Consider the following 21,164-nt stretch of genomic DNA (forward strand, 5'->3'; position numbering starts at 1 on the left):
GCAGGGGCAACGGAGGTCTCGGGTATCGGGCGGCGGCGGAGGGTTTGGCGACCACCTCCCAGCCCAGGGCGGCCGTGACCCAGCAAACCCTTCGGCGCTTGGCGCCCCGCCCAAGATCCCGCACGTCGCTCACAGGGACGTGGCCCCGGAGGCTTCAGGGCCCGGGGCCCGCGGTCCCTTGGGCATCGGCCCTGCCCGCCCACGCGGCCCTAGGCGCAGCCCGGCCGCAGCCCGGGCCGGCCCTCCTGCCCGACAGCAGCTGGCCCGAAGCCACCGGGAGCCACCATTGAGTCGCCACGGCCCCTCAGCCCCGGCAAGGCCACCCTTGCCCCCACACCCCCCGCCGAGCTCAGGACCCCGCCCCTGGTGGCCGGCAGGCCCGGGGAAGCGGCCCCTGCCCTCGATCCCGCTCCCGCACCCGGCCGCGGTGACACGCCAGAGGGGCGGGGTGGGGGGGGGCTTTTGACGGAGGGAGCTGTGGAGGGACATACCGGCACACAGGTGGCGGCGCCGGGGCTGGGCGCCGGTGGGGGCGGCCAGGTGCAGGTCGAGGGGCTCGCGGGCCGAAAGGACGGCAACTGGGCCCATGGCGGAGTCTGGGTCTGGAGGGCTCTGAGCCTCCATCCGCTCTGTTGCCTCGGGTCTACCGGCCCGACGCCTGGTAGCGCGACACCCCACCGGCCCACAGACGTAGCCTCCCCAGCTGTGCTCACAGCGAGTCCAACCGCAGCCTGCATCCCTCCACGGGACACTTGGATTACTCCCGCGATCCCCACGAGGTGCGGCACCCGGCGGCCGAATGGGCTGAGATCCTGCCCTTGCGGCGCCCTGTGGCCACCTCCGCCTCCCTCACGGTACTGGCCGAGGCCTTGGACCAGCGGGCCCCGGCTCCCAGCTCAGCGCTGCTCCTCCGCCCCTCTCACCTCCTGCCCGACGTCCAGGCTACCGAGCACCCTCCACCCCCGCCCACCTTCATGCCACTCAGCCGGAACCCGGGAGGCAATGCCAACTACCAGGTGTATGACAGTCTGGTGCTGAAGCGGCAACCGCAGGAGGGCCAAGCGCGGGCCAACTCGCTGCTACCTTCCACCTCGGCCTCCAGGCCCTCTCTGCACGGGAGCCAGACTGGGAAAGTGAACTTACCAGCAGCAAATGGGGGCAGGGGCAGGGGGCGGCAGGGCATGGAGAGAGGAATAAAGAGCGCCAGAGTCCAGGAAACATTGGTGGTCTGTGGCTTGGAAGCGCCACTCCTTCTGCCAGCCTGGGTCCCTGCGCTTGGCTTCCTGCAATAAGAAGCCAGTGTCCCCTTCTTGGCCTGAGGGTCCCTTTGGTTTAGTGGCCACAGTTCTGCCAGCAGGCCCCTCCTGGTCCTATACCATGCACTAAGTACATCTGCAGCTGCAGACTCCAAACCCCTGGTCTCTGGGCACCTCCTCTGTGTCTCAGCTGTCCCTGTCCACAGAGAGCCTCATACAAGAAGTTGCTTCCAAACTGGGAGGTTCCACATCTGGGCAGGTCCAGCTCCAGGCCCAGTGAAGGGCATGAAGAAGGCTGAGGCTCTGGACTCCAGCCAGGCCTTCAGCAGGCCTCTGAGGCCAAGGTCTTCCTAGTCTCAAGAGGGGCCAAGAGACGCAATGTGTCATTTGAACAAGTGAGTCAGCGGGCGGTGAGCGAATGAATGACCGCTCGAGGGGATGTATGCCGGCCACCGGGCCCTGTTTGACTGTCCAGGCTCAGCTTACCTGACCCTGGTTACCAGGGAATGCCACTCTGGGCCCTCCTTTTCATCCCCCTCCCTCACTGTGACCTCACCACCTGCCCCATTATGACCCAGTCTGGCTCCCAGTTAAAACTGGAGGGCAGAGGGCCCAGGCAGTCCTGGGACCAACGGCCATGGGTGAGCGAAACTACTACCGAGCCGAGCCGTTCACTGGCCCCATCCCCAGGAAATGCCAGGAGCAAGGATACTCAATTCTTCTGATCCCGGTCAGCTTCATCTTGCTCAACGTGGGGATCAACATGGTGACTATGGTCAGGGCAGGATCTGTGCAGCGCGGTTGGGGGAGCCCTGGGGTCTTGAAGGGGCTGAGGTGGGAGGGCTGCTGGGGTGTGACCGGGACAAGGGTTGGATTTCAGGGCTCACCCTGCTCCCGGCCTCCCCCCTCCCCTTCTTGCCTCAACTCTGGAGGCATCTGAAGAGATTCTTGCGGGCACTTTTCAATCGTATTTTCCACAAAGGTGAGTGGGCGCCGGCGTGGGTTCAGGGGATGTGGGCCTGTCCCCTTTCTTCTATCCCTGCCTTGATTCTCAGCCCCTCAGGAACCCAGGCCCTGACCCATCTCGCCTTTCCCCACAGACAAGCAAGCCAGCTGTGTAGGCACCCATCGCATGTGCATGCGCTGCTCCGTGGATCCCAAGAACCTGTGCTCAAGAGTTTCTTCCCACTTCTGCCATCGCCCAAGCTTCCTGCTCGGGCAGGTAAACCCACCTTGACTACTGCCTGCAGCGGGGCTCGGCGGGGGCGGAGCCGGCGGCCCCCCCGCCGCGGGCGAGTAAAGGAGAAGGCGGGCGGAGCGGGAGGCAAAAAGCCTACAGCACCCGGTATTCCCAGGCGGTCTCCCATCCAAGTACTAACCAGGCCCGACCCTGCTTAGCTTCCGAGATCAGACGAGATCGGGCGCGTTCAGGGTGGTATGGCCGTAGACGGGGGCGGGGGGCCGCGGGCGGCCTCTTGAGGCCCAGTTTCGCTGGCGCTGGCGCCTTAACGCCAGCCTGGCGGCCGGCCCGCCCCGGCAGGGCCCCCTCGCCCGCCCAGGCAGGGGCAACGGAGGTCTCGGGTATCGGGCGGCGGCGGAGGGTTTGGCGACCACCTCCCAGCCCAGGGCGGCCGTGACCCAGCAAACCCTTCGGCGCTTGGCGCCCCGCCCAAGATCCCGCACGTCGCTCACAGGGACGTGGCCCCGGAGGCTTCAGGGCCCGGGGCCCGCGGTCCCTTGGGCATCGGCCCTGCCCGCCCACGCGGCCCTAGGCGCAGCCCGGCCGCAGCCCGGGCCGGCCCTCCTGCCCGACAGCAGCTGGCCCGAAGCCACCGGGAGCCACCAATGAGTCGCCACGGCCCCTCAGCCCCGGCAAGGCCACCCTTGCCCCCACACCCCCCGCCGAGCTCAGGACCCCGCCCCTGGTGGCCGGCAGGCCCGGGGAAGCGGCCCCTGCCCTCGATCCCGCTCCCGCACCCGGCCGCGGTGACACGCCAGAGGGGCGGGGTGGGGGGGGGCTTTTGTCGGAGGGAGCTGTGGAGGGACACACCGGCACACAGGTGGCGGCGCCGGGGCTGGGCGCCGGTGGGGGCGGCCAGGTGCAGGTCGAGGGGCTCGCGGGCCGAAAGGACGGCAACTGGGCCCGCGGCGGAGTCTGGGTCCGGGCCAGCCACCCCGGGAGCGTCTGGGGTGCGCCTGCCTTCCAGGGCCGCCTTCTGGCCGCCTGGCCGGCCGGGCCGGCGGGGAGCGACCCCGCCGGCGCGCGCCGTGGTGGGAGGGGCCTGAGGAGGTGGGGCCTGCAGCGGGGCCCGGCGGGGGCGGAGCCGGCGGCCCCCGCCGCGGGCGAGTAAAGGAGAAGGCGGGCGGAGCGGGAGGCAAAAAGCCTACAGCACCCGGTATTCCCAGGCGGTCTCCCATCCAAGTACTAACCAGGCCCGACCCTGCTTAGCTTCCGAGATCAGACGAGATCGGGCGCGTTCAGGGTGGTATGGCCGTAGACGGGGGCGGGGGGCCGCGGGCGGCCTCTTGAGGCCCAGTTTCGCTGGCGCTGGCGCCTTAACGCCAGCCTGGCGGCCGGCCCGCCCCGGCAGGGCCCCCTCGCCCGCCCAGGCAGGGGCAACGGAGGTCTCGGGTATCGGGCGGCGGCGGAGGGTTTGGCGACCACCTCCCAGCCCAGGGCGGCCGTGACCCAGCAAACCCTTCGGCGCTTGGCGCCCCGCCCAAGATCCCGCACGTCGCTCACAGGGACGTGGCCCCGGAGGCTTCAGGGCCCGGGGCCCGCGGTCCCTTGGGCATCGGCCCTGCCCGCCCACGCGGCCCTAGGCGCAGCCCGGCCGCAGCCCGGGCCGGCCCTCCTGCCCGACAGCAGCTGGCCCGAAGCCACCGGGAGCCACCATTGAGTCGCCACGGCCCCTCAGCCCCGGCAAGGCCACCCTTGCCCCCACACCCCCCGCCGAGCTCAGGACCCCGCCCCTGGTGGCCGGCAGGCCCGGGGAAGCGGCCCCTGCCCTCGATCCCGCTCCCGCACCCGGCCGCGGTGACACGCCAGAGGGGCGGGGTGGGGGTGGGGCTTTTGTCGGAGGGAGCTGTGGAGGGACACACCGGCACACAGGTGGCGGCGCCGGGGCTGGGCGCCGGTGGGGGCGGCCAGGTGCAGGTCGAGGGGCTCGCGGGCCGAAAGGACGGCAACTGGGCCCATGGCGGAGTCTGGTTCTGGAGGGCTCTGAGCCTCCATCCGCTCTGGTGCCTCGGGTCTACCGGCCCGACGCCTGGTAGCGCGACACCCCACCGGCCCACAGACGTAGCCTCCCCAGCTGTGCTCACAGCGAGTCCAACCGCAGCCTGCATCCCTCCACGGGACACTTGGATTACTCCCGCGATCCCCACGAGGTGCGGCACCCGGCGGCCGAATGGGCTGAGATCCTGCCCTTGCGGCGCCCTGTGGCCACCTCCGCCTCCCTCACGGTACTGGCCGAGGCCTCGGACCAGCGGGCCCCGGCTCCCAGCTCAGCGCTGCTCCTCCGCCCCTCTCACCTCCTGCCCGACGTCCAGGCTACCGAGCACCCTCCACCCCCGCCCACCTTCATGCCACTCAGCCGGAACCCGGGAGGCAATGCCAACTACCAGGTGTATGACAGTCTGGTGCTGAAGCGGCAACCGCAGGAGGGCCAAGCGCGGGCCAACTCGCTGCTACCTTCCACCTCGGCCTCCAGGCCCTCTCTGCACGGGAGCCAGACTGGGAAAATGAACTTACCAGCAGCAAGTGGGGGCAGGGGCAGGGGGCGGCAGGGCATGGAGAGAGGAATAAAGAGCGCCAGAGTCCAGGAAACATTGGTGGTCTGTGGCTTGGAAGCGCCACTCCTTCTGCCAGCCTGGGTCCCTGCGCTTGGCTTCCTGCAATAAGAAGCCAGTGTCCCCTTCTTGGCCTGAGGGTCCCTTTGGTTTAGTGGCCACAGTTCTGCCAGCAGGCCCCTCCTGGTCCTATACCATGCACTAAGTACATCTGCAGCTGCAGACTCCAAACCCCTGGTCTCTGGGCACCTCCTCTGTGTCTCAGCTGTCCCTGTCCACAGAGAGCCTCATACAAGAAGTTGCTTCCAAACTGGGAGGTTCCACATCTGGGCAGGTCCAGCTCCAGGCCCAGTGAAGGGCATGAAGAAGGCTGAGGCTCTGGACTCCAGCCAGGCCTTCAGCAGGCCTCTGAGGCCAAGGTCTTCCTAGTCTCAAGAGGGGCCAAGAGACGCAATGTGTCATTTGAACAAGTGAGTCAGCGGGCGGTGAGCGAATGAATGACCGCTCGAGGGGATGTATGCCGGCCACCGGGCCCTGTTTGACTGTCCAGGCTCAGCTTACCTGACCCTGGTTACCAGGGAATGCCACTCTGGGCCCTCCTTTTCATCCCCCTCCCTCACTGTGACCTCACCACCTGCCCCATTATGACCCAGTCTGGCTCCCAGTTAAAACTGGAGGGCAGAGGGCCCAGGCAGTCCTGGGACCAACGGCCATGGGTGAGCGAAACTACTACCGAGCCGAGCCGTTCACTGGCCCCATCCCCAGGAAATGCCAGGAGCAAGGATACTCAATTCTTCTGATCCCGGTCAGCTTCATCTTGCTCAACGTGGGGATCAACATGGTGACTATGGTCAGGGCAGGATCTGTGCAGCGCGGTTGGGGGAGCCCTGGGGTCTTGAAGGGGCTGAGGTGGGAGGGCTGCTGGGGTGTGACCGGGACAAGGGTTGGATTTCAGGGCTCACCCTGCTCCCGGCCTCCCCCCTCCCCTTCTTCCCTCAACTCTGGAGGCATCTGAAGAGATTCTTGCGGGCACTTTTCAATCGTATTTTCCACAAAGGTGAGTGGGCGCCGGCGTGGGTTCAGGGGATGTGGGCCTGTCCCCTTTCTTCTATCCCTGCCTTGATTCTCAGCCCCTCAGGAACCCAGGCCCTGACCCATCTCGCCTTTCCCCACAGACAAGCAAGCCAGCTGTGTAGGCACCCATCGCATGTGCATGCGCTGCTCCGTGGATCCCAAGAACCTGTGCTCAAGAGTTTCTTCCCACTTCTGCCATCGCCCAAGCTTCCTGCTCGGGCAGGTAAACCCACCTTGACTACTGCCTGCAGCGGGGCTCGGCGGGGGCGGAGCCGGCGGCCCCCCCGCCGCGGGCGAGTAAAGGAGAAGGCGGGCGGAGCGGGAGGCAAAAAGCCTACAGCACCCGGTATTCCCAGGCGGTCTCCCATCCAAGTACTAACCAGGCCCGACCCTGCTTAGCTTCCGAGATCAGACGAGATCGGGCGCGTTCAGGGTGGTATGGCCGTAGACGGGGGCGGGGGGCCGCGGGCGGCCTCTTGAGGCCCAGTTTCGCTGGCGCTGGCGCCTTAACGCCAGCCTGGCGGCCGGCCCGCCCCGGCAGGGCCCCCTCGCCCGCCCAGGCAGGGGCAACGGAGGTCTCGGGTATCGGGCGGCGGCGGAGGGTTTGGCGACCACCTCCCAGCCCAGGGCGGCCGTGACCCAGCAAACCCTTCGGCGCTTGGCGCCCCGCCCAAGATCCCGCACGTCGCTCACAGGGACGTGGCCCCGGAGGCTTCAGGGCCCGGGGCCCGCGGTCCCTTGGGCATCGGCCCTGCCCGCCCACGCGGCCCTAGGCACAGCCCGGCCGCAGCCCAGGCCGGCCCTCCTAGCCGACAGCAGCTGGCCCGAAGCCACCAGGAGCCACCATTGAGTCGCCACGGCCCCTCAGCCCCGGCAAGGCCACCCTTGCCCCCACACCCCCCGCCGAGCTCAGGACCCCGCCCCTGGTGGCCGGCAGGCCCGGGGAAGCGGCCCCTGCCCTCGATCCCGCTCCCGCACCCGGCCGCGGTGACACGCCAGAGGGGCGGGGTGGGGGGGGGCTTTTGTCGGAGGGAGCTGTGGAGGGACACACCGGCACACAGGTGGCGGCGCCGGGGCTGGGCGCCGGTGGGGGCGGCCAGGTGCAGGTCGAGGGGCTCGCGGGCCGAAAGGACGGCAACTGGGCCCATGGCGGAGTCTGGGTCTGGAGGGCTCTGAGCCTCCATCCGCTCTGGTGCCTCGGGTCTACCGGCCCGACGCCTGGTAGCGCGACACCCCACCGGCCCACAGACGTAGCCTCCCCAGCTGTGCTCACAGCGAGTCCAACCGCAGCCTGCATCCCTCCACGGGACACTTGGATTACTCCCGCGATCCCCACGAGGTGCGGCACCCGGCGGCCGAATGGGCTGAGATCCTGCCCTTGCGGCGCCCTGTGGCCACCTCCGCCTCCCTCACGGTACTGGCCGAGGCCTCGGACCAGCGGGCCCCGGCTCCCAGCTCAGCGCTGCTCCTCCGCCCCTCTCACCTCCTGCCCGACGTCCAGGCTACCGAGCACCCTCCACCCCCGCCCACCTTCATGCCACTCAGCCGGAACCCGGGAGGCAATGCCAACTACCAGGTGTATGACAGTCTGGTGCTGAAGCGGCAACCGCAGGAGGGCCAAGCGCGGGCCAACTCGCTGCTACCTTCCACCTCGGCCTCCAGGCCCTCTCTGCACGGGAGCCAGACTGGGAAAATGAACTTACCAGCAGCAAGTGGGGGCAGGGGCAGGGGGCGGCAGGGCATGGAGAGAGGAATAAAGAGCGCCAGAGTCCAGGAAACATTGGTGGTCTGTGGCTTGGAAGCGCCACTCCTTCTGCCAGCCTGGGTCCCTGCGCTTGGCTTCCTGCAATAAGAAGCCAGTGTCCCCTTCTTGGCCTGAGGGTCCCTTTGGTTTAGTGGCCACAGTTCTGCCAGCAGGCCCCTCCTGGTCCTATACCATGCACTAAGTACATCTGCAGCTGCAGACTCCAAACCCCTGGTCTCTGGGCACCTCCTCTGTGTCTCAGCTGTCCCTGTCCACAGAGAGCCTCATACAAGAAGTTGCTTCCAAACTGGGAGGTTCCACATCTGGGCAGGTCCAGCTCCAGGCCCAGTGAAGGGCATGAAGAAGGCTGAGGCTCTGGACTCCAGCCAGGCCTTCAGCAGGCCTCTGAGGCCAAGGTCTTCCTAGTCTCAAGAGGGGCCAAGAGACGCAATGTGTCATTTGAACAAGTGAGTCAGCGGGCGGTGAGCGAATGAATGACCACTCGAGGGGATGTATGCCGGCCACCGGGCCCTGTTTGACTGTCCAGGCTCAGCTTACCTGACCTTGGTTACCAGGGAATGCCACTCTGGGCCCTCCTTTTCATCCCCCTCCCTCACTGTGACCTCACCACCTGCCCCATTATGACCCAGTCTGGCTCCCAGTTAAAACTGGAGGGCAGAGGGCCCAGGCAGTCCTGGGACCAACAGCCATGGGTGAGCGAAACTACTACCGAGCCGAGCCGTTCACTGGCCCCATCCCCAGGAAATGCCAGGAGCAAGGATACTCAATTCTTCTGATCCCGGTCAGCTTCATCTTGCTCAACGTGGGGATCAACATGGTGACTATGGTCAGGGCAGGATCTGTGCAGCGCGGTTGGGGGAGCCCTGGGGTCTTGAAGGGGCTGAGGTGGGAGGGCTGCTGGGGTGTGACCGGGACAAGGGTTGGATTTCAGGGCTCACCCTGCTCCCGGCCTCCCCCCTCCCCTTCTTGCCTCAACTCTGGAGGCATCTGAAGAGATTCTTGCGGGCACTTTTCAATCGTATTTTCCACAAAGGTGAGTGGGCGCCGGCGTGGGTTCAGGGGATGTGGGCCTGTCCCCTTTCTTCTATCCCTGCCTTGATTCTCAGCCCCTCAGGAACCCAGGCCCTGACCCATCTCGCCTTTCCCCACAGACAAGCAAGCCAGCTGTGTAGGCACCCATCGCATGTGCATGCGCTGCTCCGTGGATCCCAAGAACCTGTGCTCAAGAGTTTCTTCCCACTTCTGCCATCGCCCAAGCTTCCTGCTCGGGCAGGTAAACCCACCTTGACTACTGCCTGCAGCGGGGCTCGGCGGGGGCGGAGCCGGCGGCCCCCCCGCCGCGGGCGAGTAAAGGAGAAGGCGGGCGGAGCGGGAGGCAAAAAGCCTACAGCACCCGGTATTCCCAGGCGGTCTCCCATCCAAGTACTAACCAGGCCCGACCCTGCTTAGCTTCCGAGATCAGACGAGATCGGGCGCGTTCAGGGTGGTATGGCCGTAGACGGGGGCGGGGGGCCGCGGGCGGCCTCTTGAGGCCCAGTTTCGCTGGCGCTGGCGCCTTAACGCCAGCCTGGCGGCCGGCCCGCCCCGGCAGGGCCCCCTCGCCCGCCCAGGCAGGGGCAACGGAGGTCTCGGGTATCGGGCGGCGGCGGAGGGTTTGGCGACCACCTCCCAGCCCAGGGCGGCCGTGACCCAGCAAACCCTTCGGCGCTTGGCGCCCCGCCCAAGATCCCGCACGTCGCTCACAGGGACGTGGCCCCGGAGGCTTCAGGGCCCGGGGCCCGCGGTCCCTTGGGCATCGGCCCTGCCCGCCCACGCGGCCCTAGGCGCAGCCCGGCCGCAGCCCGGGCCGGCCCTCCTGCCCGACAGCAGCTGGCCCGAAGCCACCGGGAGCCACCATTGAGTCGCCACGGCCCCTCAGCCCCGGCAAGGCCACCCTTGCCCCCACACCCCCCGCCGAGCTCAGGACCCCGCCCCTGGTGGCCGGCAGGCCCGGGGAAGCGGCCCCTGCCCTCGATCCCGCTCCCGCACCCGGCCGCGGTGACACGCCAGAGGGGCGGGGTGGGGGGGGGCTTTTGACGGAGGGAGCTGTGGAGGGACATACCGGCACACAGGTGGCGGCGCCGGGGCTGGGCGCCGGTGGGGGCGGCCAGGTGCAGGTCGAGGGGCTCGCGGGCCGAAAGGACGGCAACTGGGCCCATGGCGGAGTCTGGGTCTGGAGGGCTCTGAGCCTCCATCCGCTCTGTTGCCTCGGGTCTACCGGCCCGACGCCTGGTAGCGCGACACCCCACCGGCCCACAGACGTAGCCTCCCCAGCTGTGCTCACAGCGAGTCCAACCGCAGCCTGCATCCCTCCACGGGACACTTGGATTACTCCCGCGATCCCCACGAGGTGCGGCACCCGGCGGCCGAATGGGCTGAGATCCTGCCCTTGCGGCGCCCTGTGGCCACCTCCGCCTCCCTCACGGTACTGGCCGAGGCCTTGGACCAGCGGGCCCCGGCTCCCAGCTCAGCGCTGCTCCTCCGCCCCTCTCACCTCCTGCCCGACGTCCAGGCTACCGAGCACCCTCCACCCCCGCCCACCTTCATGCCACTCAGCCGGAACCCGGGAGGCAATGCCAACTACCAGGTGTATGACAGTCTGGTGCTGAAGCGGCAACCGCAGGAGGGCCAAGCGCGGGCCAACTCGCTGCTACCTTCCACCTCGGCCTCCAGGCCCTCTCTGCACGGGAGCCAGACTGGGAAAGTGAACTTACCAGCAGCAAATGGGGGCAGGGGCAGGGGGCGGCAGGGCATGGAGAGAGGAATAAAGAGCGCCAGAGTCCAGGAAACATTGGTGGTCTGTGGCTTGGAAGCGCCACTCCTTCTGCCAGCCTGGGTCCCTGCGCTTGGCTTCCTGCAATAAGAAGCCAGTGTCCCCTTCTTGGCCTGAGGGTCCCTTTGGTTTAGTGGCCACAGTTCTGCCAGCAGGCCCCTCCTGGTCCTATACCATGCACTAAGTACATCTGCAGCTGCAGACTCCAAACCCCTGGTCTCTGGGCACCTCCTCTGTGTCTCAGCTGTCCCTGTCCACAGAGAGCCTCATACAAGAAGTTGCTTCCAAACTGGGAGGTTCCACATCTGGGCAGGTCCAGCTCCAGGCCCAGTGAAGGGCATGAAGAAGGCTGAGGCTCTGGACTCCAGCCAGGCCTTCAGCAGGCCTCTGAGGCCAAGGTCTTCCTAGTCTCAAGAGGGGCCAAGAGACGCAATGTGTCATTTGAACAAGTGAGTCAGCGGGCGGTGAGCGAATGAATGACCGCTCGAGGGGATGTATGCCGGCCACCGGGCCCTGTTTGACTGTCCAGGCTCAGCTTACCTGACCCTGGTTACCAGGGAATGCCACTCTGGGCCCTCCTTTTCATCCCCCTCCCTCACTGTGACCTCACCACCTGCCCCATTATGACCCAGTCTGGCTCCCAGTTAAAACTGGAGGGCAGAGGGCCCAGGCAGTCCTGGGACCAACGGCCATGGGTGAGCGAAACTACTACCGAGCCGAGCCGTTCACTGGCCCCATCCCCAGGAAATGCCAGGAGCAAGGATACTCAATTCTTCTGATCCCGGTCAGCTTCATCTTGCTCAACGTGGGGATCAACATGGTGACTATGGTCAGGGCAGGATCTGTGCAGCGCGGTTGGGGGAGCCCTGGGGTCTTGAAGGGGCTGAGGTGGGAGGGCTGCTGGGGTGTGACCGGGACAAGGGTTGGATTTCAGGGCTCACCCTGCTCCCGGCCTCCCCCCTCCCCTTCTTGCCTCAACTCTGGAGGCATCTGAAGAGATTCTTGCGGGCACTTTTCAATCGTATTTTCCACAAAGGTGAGTGGGCGCCGGCGTGGGTTCAGGGGATGTGGGCCTGTCCCCTTTCTTCTATCCCTGCCTTGATTCTCAGCCCCTCAGGAACCCAGGCCCTGACCCATCTCGCCTTTCCCCACAGACAAGCAAGCCAGCTGTGTAGGCACCCATCGCATGTGCATGCGCTGCTCCGTGGATCCCAAGAACCTGTGCTCAAGAGTTTCTTCCCACTTCTGCCATCGCCCAAGCTTCCTGCTCGGGCAGGTAAACCCACCTTGACTACTGCCTGCAGCGGGGCTCGGCGGGGGCGGAGCCGGCGGCCCCCCCGCCGCGGGCGAGTAAAGGAGAAGGCGGGCGGAGCGGGAGGCAAAAAGCCTACAGCACCCGGTATTCCCAGGCGGTCTCCCATCCAAGTACTAACCAGGCCCGACCCTGCTTAGCTTCCGAGATCAGACGAGATCGGGCGCGTTCAGGGTGGTATGGCCGTAGACGGGGGCGGGGGGCCGCGGGCGGCCTCTTGAGGCCCAGTTTCGCTGGCGCTGGCGCCTTAACGCCAGCCTGGCGGCCGGCCCGCCCCGGCAGGGCCCCCTCGCCCGCCCAGGCAGGGGCAACGGAGGTCTCGGGTATCGGGCGGCGGCGGAGGGTTTGGCGACCACCTCCCAGCCCAGGGCGGCCGTGACCCAGCAAACCCTTCGGCGCTTGGCGCCCCGCCCAAGATCCCGCACGTCGCTCACAGGGACGTGGCCCCGGAGGCTTCAGGGCCCGGGGCCCGCGGTCCCTTGGGCATCGGCCCTGCCCGCCCACGCGGCCCTAGGCGCAGCCCGGCCGCAGCCCGGGCCGGCCCTCCTGCCCGACAGCAGCTGGCCCGAAGCCACCGGGAGCCACCAATGAGTCGCCACGGCCCCTCAGCCCCGGCAAGGCCACCCTTGCCCCCACACCCCCCGCCGAGCTCAGGACCCCGCCCCTGGTGGCCGGCAGGCCCGGGGAAGCGGCCCCTGCCCTCGATCCCGCTCCCGCACCCGGCCGCGGTGACACGCCAGAGGGGCGGGGTGGGGGGGGGCTTTTGTCGGAGGGAGCTGTGGAGGGACACACCGGCACACAGGTGGCGGCGCCGGGGCTGGGCGCCGGTGGGGGCGGCCAGGTGCAGGTCGAGGGGCTCGCGGGCCGAAAGGACGGCAACTGGGCCCGCGGCGGAGTCTGGGTCCGGGCCAGCCACCCCGGGAGCGTCTGGGGTGCGCCTGCCTTCCAGGGCCGCCTTCTGGCCGCCTGGCCGGCCGGGCCGGCGGGGAGCGACCCCGCCGGCGCGCGCCGTGGTGGGAGGGGCCTGAGGAGGTGGGGCCTGCAGCGGGGCCCGGCGGGGGCGGAGCCGGCGGCCCCCGCCGCGGGCGAGTAAAGGAGAAGGCGGGCGGAGCGGGAGGCAAAAAGCCTACAGCACCCGGTATTCCCAGGCGGTCTCCCATCCAAGTACTAACCAGGCCCGACCCTGCTTAGCTTCCGAGATCAGACGAGATCGGGCGCGTTCAGGGTGGTATGGCCGTAGACGGGGGCGGGGGGCCGCGGGCGGCCTCTTGAGGCCCAGTTTCGCTGGCGCTGGCGCCTTAACGCCAGCCTGGCGGCCGGCCCGCCCCGGCAGGGCCCCCTCGCCCGCCCAGGCAGGGGCAACGGAGGTCTCGGGTATCGGGCGGCGGCGGAGGGTTTGGCGACCACCTCCCAGCCCAGGGCGGCCGTGACCCAGCAAACCCTTCGGCGCTTGGCGCCCCGCCCAAGATCCCGCACGTCGCTCACAGGGACGTGGCCCCGGAGGCTTCAGGGCCCGGGGCCCGCGGTCCCTTGGGCATCGGCCCTGCCCGCCCACGCGGCCCTAGGCGCAGCCCGGCCGCAGCCCGGGCCGGCCCTCCTGCCCGACAGCAGCTGGCCCGAAGCCACCGGGAGCCACCATTGAGTCGCCACGGCCCCTCAGCCCCGGCAAGGCCACCCTTGCCCCCACACCCCCCGCCGAGCTCAGGACCCCGCCCCTGGTGGCCGGCAGGCCCGGGGAAGCGGCCCCTGCCCTCGATCCCGCTCCCGCACCCGGCCGCGGTGACACGCCAGAGGGGCGGGGTGGGGGGGGGCTTTTGTCGGAGGGAGCTGTGGAGGGACACACCGGCACACAGGTGGCGGCGCCGGGGCTGGGCGCCGGTGGGGGCGGCCAGGTGCAGGTCGAGGGGCTCGCGGGCCGAAAGGACGGCAACTGGGCCCGCGGCGGAGTCTGGGTCCGGGCCAGCCACCCCGGGAGCGTCTGGGGTGCGCCTGCCTTCCAGGGCCGCCTTCTGGCCGCCTGGCCGGCCGGGCCGGCGGGGAGCGACCCCGCCGGCGCGCGCCGTGGTGGGAGGGGCCTGAGGAGGTGGGGCCTGCAGCGGGGCCCGGCGGGGGCGGAGCCGGCGGCCCCCGCCGCGGGCGAGTAAAGGAGAAGGCGGGCGGAGCGGGAGGCAAAAAGCCTACAGCACCCGGTATTCCCAGGCGGTCTCCCATCCAAGTACTAACCAGGCCCGACCCTGCTTAGCTTCCGAGATCAGACGAGATCGGGCGCGTTCAGGGTGGTATGGCCGTAGACGGGGGCGGGGGGCCGCGGGCGGCCTCTTGAGGCCCAGTTTCGCTGGCGCTGGCGCCTTAACGCCAGCCTGGCGGCCGGCCCGCCCCGGCAGGGCCCCCTCGCCCGCCCAGGCAGGGGCAACGGAGGTCTCGGGTATCGGGCGGCGGCGGAGGGTTTGGCGACCACCTCCCAGCCCAGGGCGGCCGTGACCCAGCAAACCCTTCGGCGCTTGGCGCCCCGCCCAAGATCCCGCACGTCGCTCACAGGGACGTGGCCCCGGAGGCTTCAGGGCCCGGGGCCCGCGGTCCCTTGGGCATCGGCCCTGCCCGCCCACGCGGCCCTAGGCGCAGCCCGGCCGCAGCCCGGGCCGGCCCTCCTGCCCGACAGCAGCTGGCCCGAAGCCACCGGGAGCCACCATTGAGTCGCCACGGCCCCTCAGCCCCGGCAAGGCCACCCTTGCCCCCACACCCCCCGCCGAGCTCAGGACCCCGCCCCTGGTGGCCGGCAGGCCCGGGGAAGCGGCCCCTGCCCTCGATCCCGCTCCCGCACCCGGCCGCGGTGACACGCCAGAGGGGCGGGGTGGGGGGGGGCTTTTGTCGGAGGGAGCTGTGGAGGGACACACCGGCACACAGGTGGCGGCGCCGGGGTTGGGCGCCGGTGGGGGCGGCCAGGTGCAGGTCGAGGGGCTCGCGGGCCGAAAGGACGGCAACTGGGCCCGCGGCGGAGTCTGGGTCCGGGCCAGCCACCCCGGGAGCGTCTGGGGTGCGGCTGCCTTCCAGGGCCGCCTTCTGGCCGCCTGGCCGGCCGGGCCGGCGGGGAGCGACCCCGCCGGCGCGCGCCGTGGTGGGAGGGGCCTGAGGAGGTGGGGCCTGCAGCGGGGCCCGGCGGGGGCGGAGCCGGCGACCCCGCCGCGGGCGAGTAAAGGAGAAGGCGGGCGGAGCGGGAGGCAAAAAGCCTACAGCACCCGGTATTCCCAGGCGGTCTCCCATCCAAGTACTAACCAGGCCCGACCCTGCTTAGCTTCCGAGATCAGACGAGATCGGGCGCGTTCAGGGTGGTATGGCCGTAGACGGGGGCGGGGGGCCGCGGGCGGCCTCTTGAGGCCCAGTTTCGCTGGCGCTGGCGCCTTAACGCCAGCCTGGCGGCCGGCCCGCCCCGGCAGGGCCCCCTCGCCCGCCCAGGCAGGGGCAACGGAGGTCTCGGGTATCGGGCGGCGGCGGAGGGTTTGGCGACCACCTCCCAGCCCAGGGCGGCCGTGACCCAGCAAACCCTTCGGCGCTTGGCGCCCCGCCCAAGATCCCGCACGTCGCTCACAGGGACGTGGCCCCGGAGGCTTCAGGGCCCGGGGCCCGCGGTCCCTTGGGCATCGGCCCTGCCCGCCCACGCGGCCCTAGGCGCAGCCCGGCCGCAGCCCGGGCCGGCCCTCCTGCCCGACAGCAGCTGGCCCGAAGCCACCGGGAGCCACCAATGAGTCGCCACGGCCCCTCAGCCCCGGCAAGGCCACCCTTGCCCCCACACCCCCCGCCGAGCTCAGGACCCCGCCCCTGGTGGCCGGCAGGCCCGGGGGAAGCGGCCCCTGCCCTCGATCCCGCTCCCGCACCCGGCCGCGGGTGACACGCCAGAGGGGCGGGGTGGGGGGGGGCTTTTGTCGGAGGGAGCTGTGGAGGGACACACCGGCACACAGGTGGCGGCGCCGGGGCTGGGCGCCGGTGGGGGCGGCCAGGTGCAGGTCGAGGGGCTCGCGGGCCGAAAGGACGGCAACTGGGCCCGCGGCGGAGTCTGGGTCCGGGCCAGCCACCCCGGGAGCGTCTGGGGTGCGCCTGCCTTCCAGGGCCGCCTTCTGGCCGCCTGGCCGGCCGGGCCGGCGGGGAGCGACCCCGCCGGCGCGCGCCGTGGTGGGAGGGGCCTGAGGAGGTGGGGCCTGCAGCGGGGCCCGGCGGGGGCGGAGCCGGCGGCCCCCGCCGCGGGCGAGTAAAGGAGAAGGCGGGCGGAGCGGGAGGCAAAAAGCCTACAGCACCCGGTATTCCCAGGCGGTCTCCCATCCAAGTACTAACCAGGCCCGACCCTGCTTAGCTTCCGAGATCAGACGAGATCGGGCGCGTTCAGGGTGGTATGGCCGTAGACGGGGGCGGGGGGCCGCGGGCGGCCTCTTGAGGCCCAGTTTCGCTGGCGCTGGCGCCTTAACGCCAGCCTGGCGGCCGGCCCGCCCCGGCAGGGCCCCCTCGCCCGCCCAGGCAGGGGCAACGGAGGTCTCGGGTATCGGGCGGCGGCGGAGGGTTTGGCGACCACCTCCCAGCCCAGGGCGGCCGTGACCCAGCAAACCCTTCGGCGCTTGGCGCCCCGCCCAAGATCCCGCACGTCGCTCACAGGGACGTGGCCCCGGAGGCTTCAGGGCCCGGGGCCCGCGGTCCCTTGGGCATCGGCCCTGCCCGCCCACGCGGCCCTAGGCGCAGCCCGGCCGCAGCCCGGGCCGGCCCTCCTGCCCGACAGCAGCTGGCCCGAAGCCACCGGGAGCCACCATTGAGTCGCCACGGCCCCTCAGCCCCGGCAAGGCCACCCTTGCCCCCACACCCCCCGCCGAGCTCAGGACCCCGCCCCTGGTGGCCGGCAGGCCCGGGGAAGCGGCCCCTGCCCTCGATCCCGCTCCCGCACCCGGCCGCGGTGACACGCCAGAGGGGCGGGGTGGGGGGGGGCTTTTGTCGGAGGGAGCTGTGGAGGGACACACCGGCACACAGGTGGCGGCGCCGGGGTTGGGCGCCGGTGGGGGCGGCCAGGTGCAGGTCGAGGGGCTCGCGGGCCGAAAGGACGGCAACTGGGCCCGCGGCGGAGTCTGGGTCCGGGCCAGCCACCCCGGGAGCGTCTGGGGTGCGGCTGCCTTCCAGGGCCGCCTTCTGGCCGCCTGGCCGGCCGGGCCGGCGGGGAGCGACCCCGCCGGCGCGCGCCGTGGTGGGAGGGGCCTGAGGAGGTGGGGCCTGCAGCGGGGCCCGGCGGGGGCGGAGCCGGCGACCCCGCCGCGGGCGAGTAAAGGAGAAGGCGGGCGGAGCGGGAGGCAAAAAGCCTACAGCACCCGGTATTCCCAGGCGGTCTCCCATCCAAGTACTAACCAGGCCCGACCCTGCTTAGCTTCCGAGATCAGACGAGATCGGGCGCGTTCAGGGTGGTATGGCCGTAGACGGGGGCGGGGGGCCGCGGGCGGCCTCTTGAGGCCCAGTTTCGCTGGCGCTGGCGCCTTAACGCCAGCCTGGCGGCCGGCCCGCCCCGGCAGGGCCCCCTCGCCCGCCCAGGCAGGGGCAACGGAGGTCTCGGGTATCGGGCGGCGGCGGAGGGTTTGGCGACCACCTCCCAGCCCAGGGCGGCCGTGACCCAGCAAACCCTTCGGCGCTTGGCGCCCCGCCCAAGATCCCGCACGTCGCTCACAGGGACGTGGCCCCGGAGGCTTCAGGGCCCGGGGCCCGCGGTCCCTTGGGCATCGGCCCTGCCCGCCCACGCGGCCCTAGGCGCAGCCCGGCCGCAGCCCGGGCCGGCCCTCCTGCCCGACAGCAGCTGGCCCGAAGCCACCGGGAGCCACCAATGAGTCGCCACGGCCCCTCAGCCCCGGCAAGGCCACCCTTGCCCCCACACCCCCCGCCGAGCTCAGGACCCCGCCCCTGGTGGCCGGCAGGCCCGGGGAAGCGGCCCCTGCCCTCGATCCCGCTCCCGCACCCGGCCGCGGTGACACGCCAGAGGGGCGGGGTGGGGGGGGGCTTTTGTCGGAGGGAGCTGTGGAGGGACACACCGGCACACAGGTGGCGGCGCCGGGGCTGGGCGCCGGTGGGGGCGGCCAGGTGCAGGTCGAGGGGCTCGCGGGCCGAAAGGACGGCAACTGGGCCCGCGGCGGAGTCTGGGTCCGGGCCAGCCACCCCGGGAGCGTCTGGGGTGCGCCTGCCTTCCAGGGCCGCCTTCTGGCCGCCTGGCCGGCCGGGCCGGCGGGGAGCGACCCCGCCGGCGCGCGCCGTGGTGGGAGGGGCCTGAGGAGGTGGGGCCTGCAGCGGGGCCCGGCGGGGGCGGAGCCGGCGGCCCCCGCCGCGGGCGAGTAAAGGAGAAGGCGGGCGGAGCGGGAGGCAAAAAGCCTACAGCACCCGGTATTCCCAGGCGGTCTCCCATCCAAGTACTAACCAGGCCCGACCCTGCTTAGCTTCCGAGATCAGACGAGATCGGGCGCGTTCAGGGTGGTATGGCCGTAGACGGGGGCGGGGGGCCGCGGGCGGCCTCTTGAGGCCCAGTTTCGCTGGCGCTGGCGCCTTAACGCCAGCCTGGCGGCCGGCCCGCCCCGGCAGGGCCCCCTCGCCCGCCCAGGCAGGGGCAACGGAGGTCTCGGGTATCGGGCGGCGGCGGAGGGTTTGGCGACCACCTCCCAGCCCAGGGCGGCCGTGACCCAGCAAACCCTTCGGCGCTTGGCGCCCCGCCCAAGATCCCGCACGTCGCTCACAGGGACGTGGCCCCGGAGGCTTCAGGGCCCGGGGCCCGCGGTCCCTTGGGCATCGGCCCTGCCCGCCCACGCGGCCCTAGGCGCAGCCCGGCCGCAGCCCGGGCCGGCCCTCCTGCCCGACAGCAGCTGGCCCGAAGCCACCGGGAGCCACCATTGAGTCGCCACGGCCCCTCAGCCCCGGCAAGGCCACCCTTGCCCCCACACCCCCCGCCGAGCTCAGGACCCCGCCCCTGGTGGCCGGCAGGCCCGGGGAAGCGGCCCCTGCCCTCGATCCCGCTCCCGCACCCGGCCGCGGTGACACGCCAGAGGGGCGGGGTGGGGGGGGGCTTTTGTCGGAGGGAGCTGTGGAGGGACACACCGGCACACAGGTGGCGGCGCCGGGGCTGGGCGCCGGTGGGGGCGGCCAGGTGCAGGTCGAGGGGCTCGCGGGCCGAAAGGACGGCAACTGGGCCCGCGGCGGAGTCTGGGTCCGGGCCAGCCACCCCGGGAGCGTCTGGGGTGCGCCTGCCTTCCAGGGCCGCCTTCTGGCCGCCTGGCCGGCCGGGCCGGCGGGGAGCGACCCCGCCGGCGCGCGCCGTGGTGGGAGGGGCCTGAGGAGGTGGGGCCTGCAGCGGGGCCCGGCGGGGGCGGAGCCGGCGGCCCCCGCCGCGGGCGAGTAAAGGAGAAGGCGGGCGGAGCGGGAGGCAAAAAGCCTACAGCACCCGGTATTCCCAGGCGGTCTCCCATCCAAGTACTAACCAGGCCCGACCCTGCTTAGCTTCCGAGATCAGACGAGATCGGGCGCGTTCAGGGTGGTATGGCCGTAGACGGGGGCGGGGGGCCGCGGGCGGCCTCTTGAGGCCCAGTTTCGCTGGCGCTGGCGCCTTAACGCCAGCCTGGCGGCCGGCCCGCCCCGGCAGGGCCCCCTCGCCCGCCCAGGCAGGGGCAACGGAGGTCTCGGGTATCGGGCGGCGGCGGAGGGTTTGGCGACCACCTCCCAGCCCAGGGCGGCCGTGACCCAGCAAACCCTTCGGCGCTTGGCGCCCCGCCCAAGATCCCGCACGTCGCTCACAGGGACGTGGCCCCGGAGGCTTCAGGGCCCGGGGCCCGCGGTCCCTTGGGCATCGGCCCTGCCCGCCCACGCGGCCCTAGGCGCAGCCCGGCCGCAGCCCGGGCCGGCCCTCCTGCCCGACAGCAGCTGGCCCGAAGCCACCGGGAGCCACCAATGAGTCGCCACGGCCCCTCAGCCCCGGCAAGGCCACCCTTGCCCCCACACCCCCCGCCGAGCTCAGGACCCCGCCCCTGGTGGCCGGCAGGCCCGGGGAAGCGGCCCCTGCCCTCGATCCCGCTCCCGCACCCGGCCGCGGTGACACGCCAGAGGGGCGGGGTGGGGGGGGGCTTTTGTCGGAGGGAGCTGTGGAGGGACACACCGGCACACAGGTGGCGGCGCCGGGGCTGGGCGCCGGTGGGGGCGGCCAGGTGCAGGTCGAGGGGCTCGCGGGCCGAAAGGACGGCAACTGGGCCCGCGGCGGAGTCTGGGTCCGGGCCAGCCACCCCGGGAGCGTCTGGGGTGCGCCTGCCTTCCAGGGCCGCCTTCTGGCCGCCTGGCCGGCCGGGCCGGCGGGGAGCGACCCCGCCGGCGCGCGCCGTGGTGGGAGGGGCCTGAGGAGGTGGGGCCTGCAGCGGGGCCCGGCGGGGGCGGAGCCGGCGGCCCCCGCCGCGGGCGAGTAAAGGAGAAGGCGGGCGGAGCGGGAGGCAAAAAGCCTACAGCACCCGGTATTCCCAGGCGGTCTCCCATCCAAGTACTAACCAGGCCCGACCCTGCTTAGCTTCCGAGATCAGACGAGATCGGGCGCGTTCAGGGTGGTATGGCCGTAGACGGGGGCGGGGGGCCGCGGGCGGCCTCTTGAGGCCCAGTTTCGCTGGCGCTGGCGCCTTAACGCCAGCCTGGCGGCCGGCCCGCCCCGGCAGGGCCCCCTCGCCCGCCCAGGCAGGGGCAACGGAGGTCTCGGGTATCGGGCGGCGGCGGAGGGTTTGGCGACCACCTCCCAGCCCAGGGCGGCCGTGACCCAGCAAACCCTTCGGCGCTTGGCGCCCCGCCCAAGATCCCGCACGTCGCTCACAGGGACGTGGCCCCGGAGGCTTCAGGGCCCGGGGCCCGCGGTCCCTTGGGCATCGGCCCTGCCCGCCCACGCGGCCCTAGGCGCAGCCCGGCCGCAGCCCGGGCCGGCCCTCCTGCCCGACAGCAGCTGGCCCGAAGCCACCGGGAGCCACCATTGAGTCGCCACGGCCCCTCAGCCCCGGCAAGGCCACCCTTGCCCCCACACCCCCCGCCGAGCTCAGGACCCCGCCCCTGGTGGCCGGCAGGCCCGGGGAAGCGGCCCCTGCCCTCGATCCCGCTCCCGCACCCGGCCGCGGTGACACGCCAGAGGGG

General features: G+C 71.2%; 13 non-coding genes across 13 annotated transcripts; all 13 read right to left on the reverse strand.

Moving 5' to 3' along the window:
* Positions 1-2,586: 2,586 nt before the first annotated feature.
* On the reverse strand, positions 2,587-2,705 carry LOC132596369 (5S ribosomal RNA). The gene has a single exon (XR_009562468.1). It is a non-coding gene; the product is annotated as a 5S ribosomal RNA (ribosomal RNA).
* A 932-nt stretch (positions 2,706-3,637) lies between these two features.
* On the reverse strand, positions 3,638-3,756 carry LOC132596370 (5S ribosomal RNA). The gene has a single exon (XR_009562469.1). It is a non-coding gene; the product is annotated as a 5S ribosomal RNA (ribosomal RNA).
* Positions 3,757-6,453: 2,697 nt separating this feature from the next.
* LOC132596241 (5S ribosomal RNA) lies at positions 6,454-6,572 on the reverse strand. Its single transcript, XR_009562340.1, has one exon. It is a non-coding gene; the product is annotated as a 5S ribosomal RNA (ribosomal RNA).
* A 2,696-nt stretch (positions 6,573-9,268) lies between these two features.
* On the reverse strand, positions 9,269-9,387 carry LOC132596242 (5S ribosomal RNA). Its single transcript, XR_009562341.1, has one exon. It is a non-coding gene; the product is annotated as a 5S ribosomal RNA (ribosomal RNA).
* A 2,696-nt stretch (positions 9,388-12,083) lies between these two features.
* LOC132596243 (5S ribosomal RNA) lies at positions 12,084-12,202 on the reverse strand. Its single transcript, XR_009562342.1, has one exon. It is a non-coding gene; the product is annotated as a 5S ribosomal RNA (ribosomal RNA).
* Positions 12,203-13,134: 932 nt separating this feature from the next.
* On the reverse strand, positions 13,135-13,253 carry LOC132596244 (5S ribosomal RNA). Its single transcript, XR_009562343.1, has one exon. It is a non-coding gene; the product is annotated as a 5S ribosomal RNA (ribosomal RNA).
* Positions 13,254-14,185: 932 nt separating this feature from the next.
* On the reverse strand, positions 14,186-14,304 carry LOC132596245 (5S ribosomal RNA). The gene has a single exon (XR_009562344.1). It is a non-coding gene; the product is annotated as a 5S ribosomal RNA (ribosomal RNA).
* A 931-nt stretch (positions 14,305-15,235) lies between these two features.
* On the reverse strand, positions 15,236-15,354 carry LOC132596247 (5S ribosomal RNA). The gene has a single exon (XR_009562346.1). It is a non-coding gene; the product is annotated as a 5S ribosomal RNA (ribosomal RNA).
* A 934-nt stretch (positions 15,355-16,288) lies between these two features.
* On the reverse strand, positions 16,289-16,407 carry LOC132596248 (5S ribosomal RNA). The gene has a single exon (XR_009562347.1). It is a non-coding gene; the product is annotated as a 5S ribosomal RNA (ribosomal RNA).
* Positions 16,408-17,338: 931 nt separating this feature from the next.
* Positions 17,339-17,457, reverse strand: LOC132596249 (5S ribosomal RNA). The gene has a single exon (XR_009562348.1). It is a non-coding gene; the product is annotated as a 5S ribosomal RNA (ribosomal RNA).
* Positions 17,458-18,389: 932 nt separating this feature from the next.
* LOC132596250 (5S ribosomal RNA) lies at positions 18,390-18,508 on the reverse strand. The gene has a single exon (XR_009562349.1). It is a non-coding gene; the product is annotated as a 5S ribosomal RNA (ribosomal RNA).
* Positions 18,509-19,440: 932 nt separating this feature from the next.
* Positions 19,441-19,559, reverse strand: LOC132596251 (5S ribosomal RNA). Its single transcript, XR_009562350.1, has one exon. It is a non-coding gene; the product is annotated as a 5S ribosomal RNA (ribosomal RNA).
* Positions 19,560-20,491: 932 nt separating this feature from the next.
* LOC132596252 (5S ribosomal RNA) lies at positions 20,492-20,610 on the reverse strand. Its single transcript, XR_009562351.1, has one exon. It is a non-coding gene; the product is annotated as a 5S ribosomal RNA (ribosomal RNA).
* Positions 20,611-21,164: the final 554 nt, after the last annotated feature.

This window comes from Globicephala melas, unplaced genomic scaffold, assembly GCF_963455315.2.
Source record: "Globicephala melas unplaced genomic scaffold, mGloMel1.2 SCAFFOLD_172, whole genome shotgun sequence".
In the NCBI taxonomy this organism is placed as follows: Eukaryota; Metazoa; Chordata; class Mammalia; order Artiodactyla; family Delphinidae; genus Globicephala; species Globicephala melas.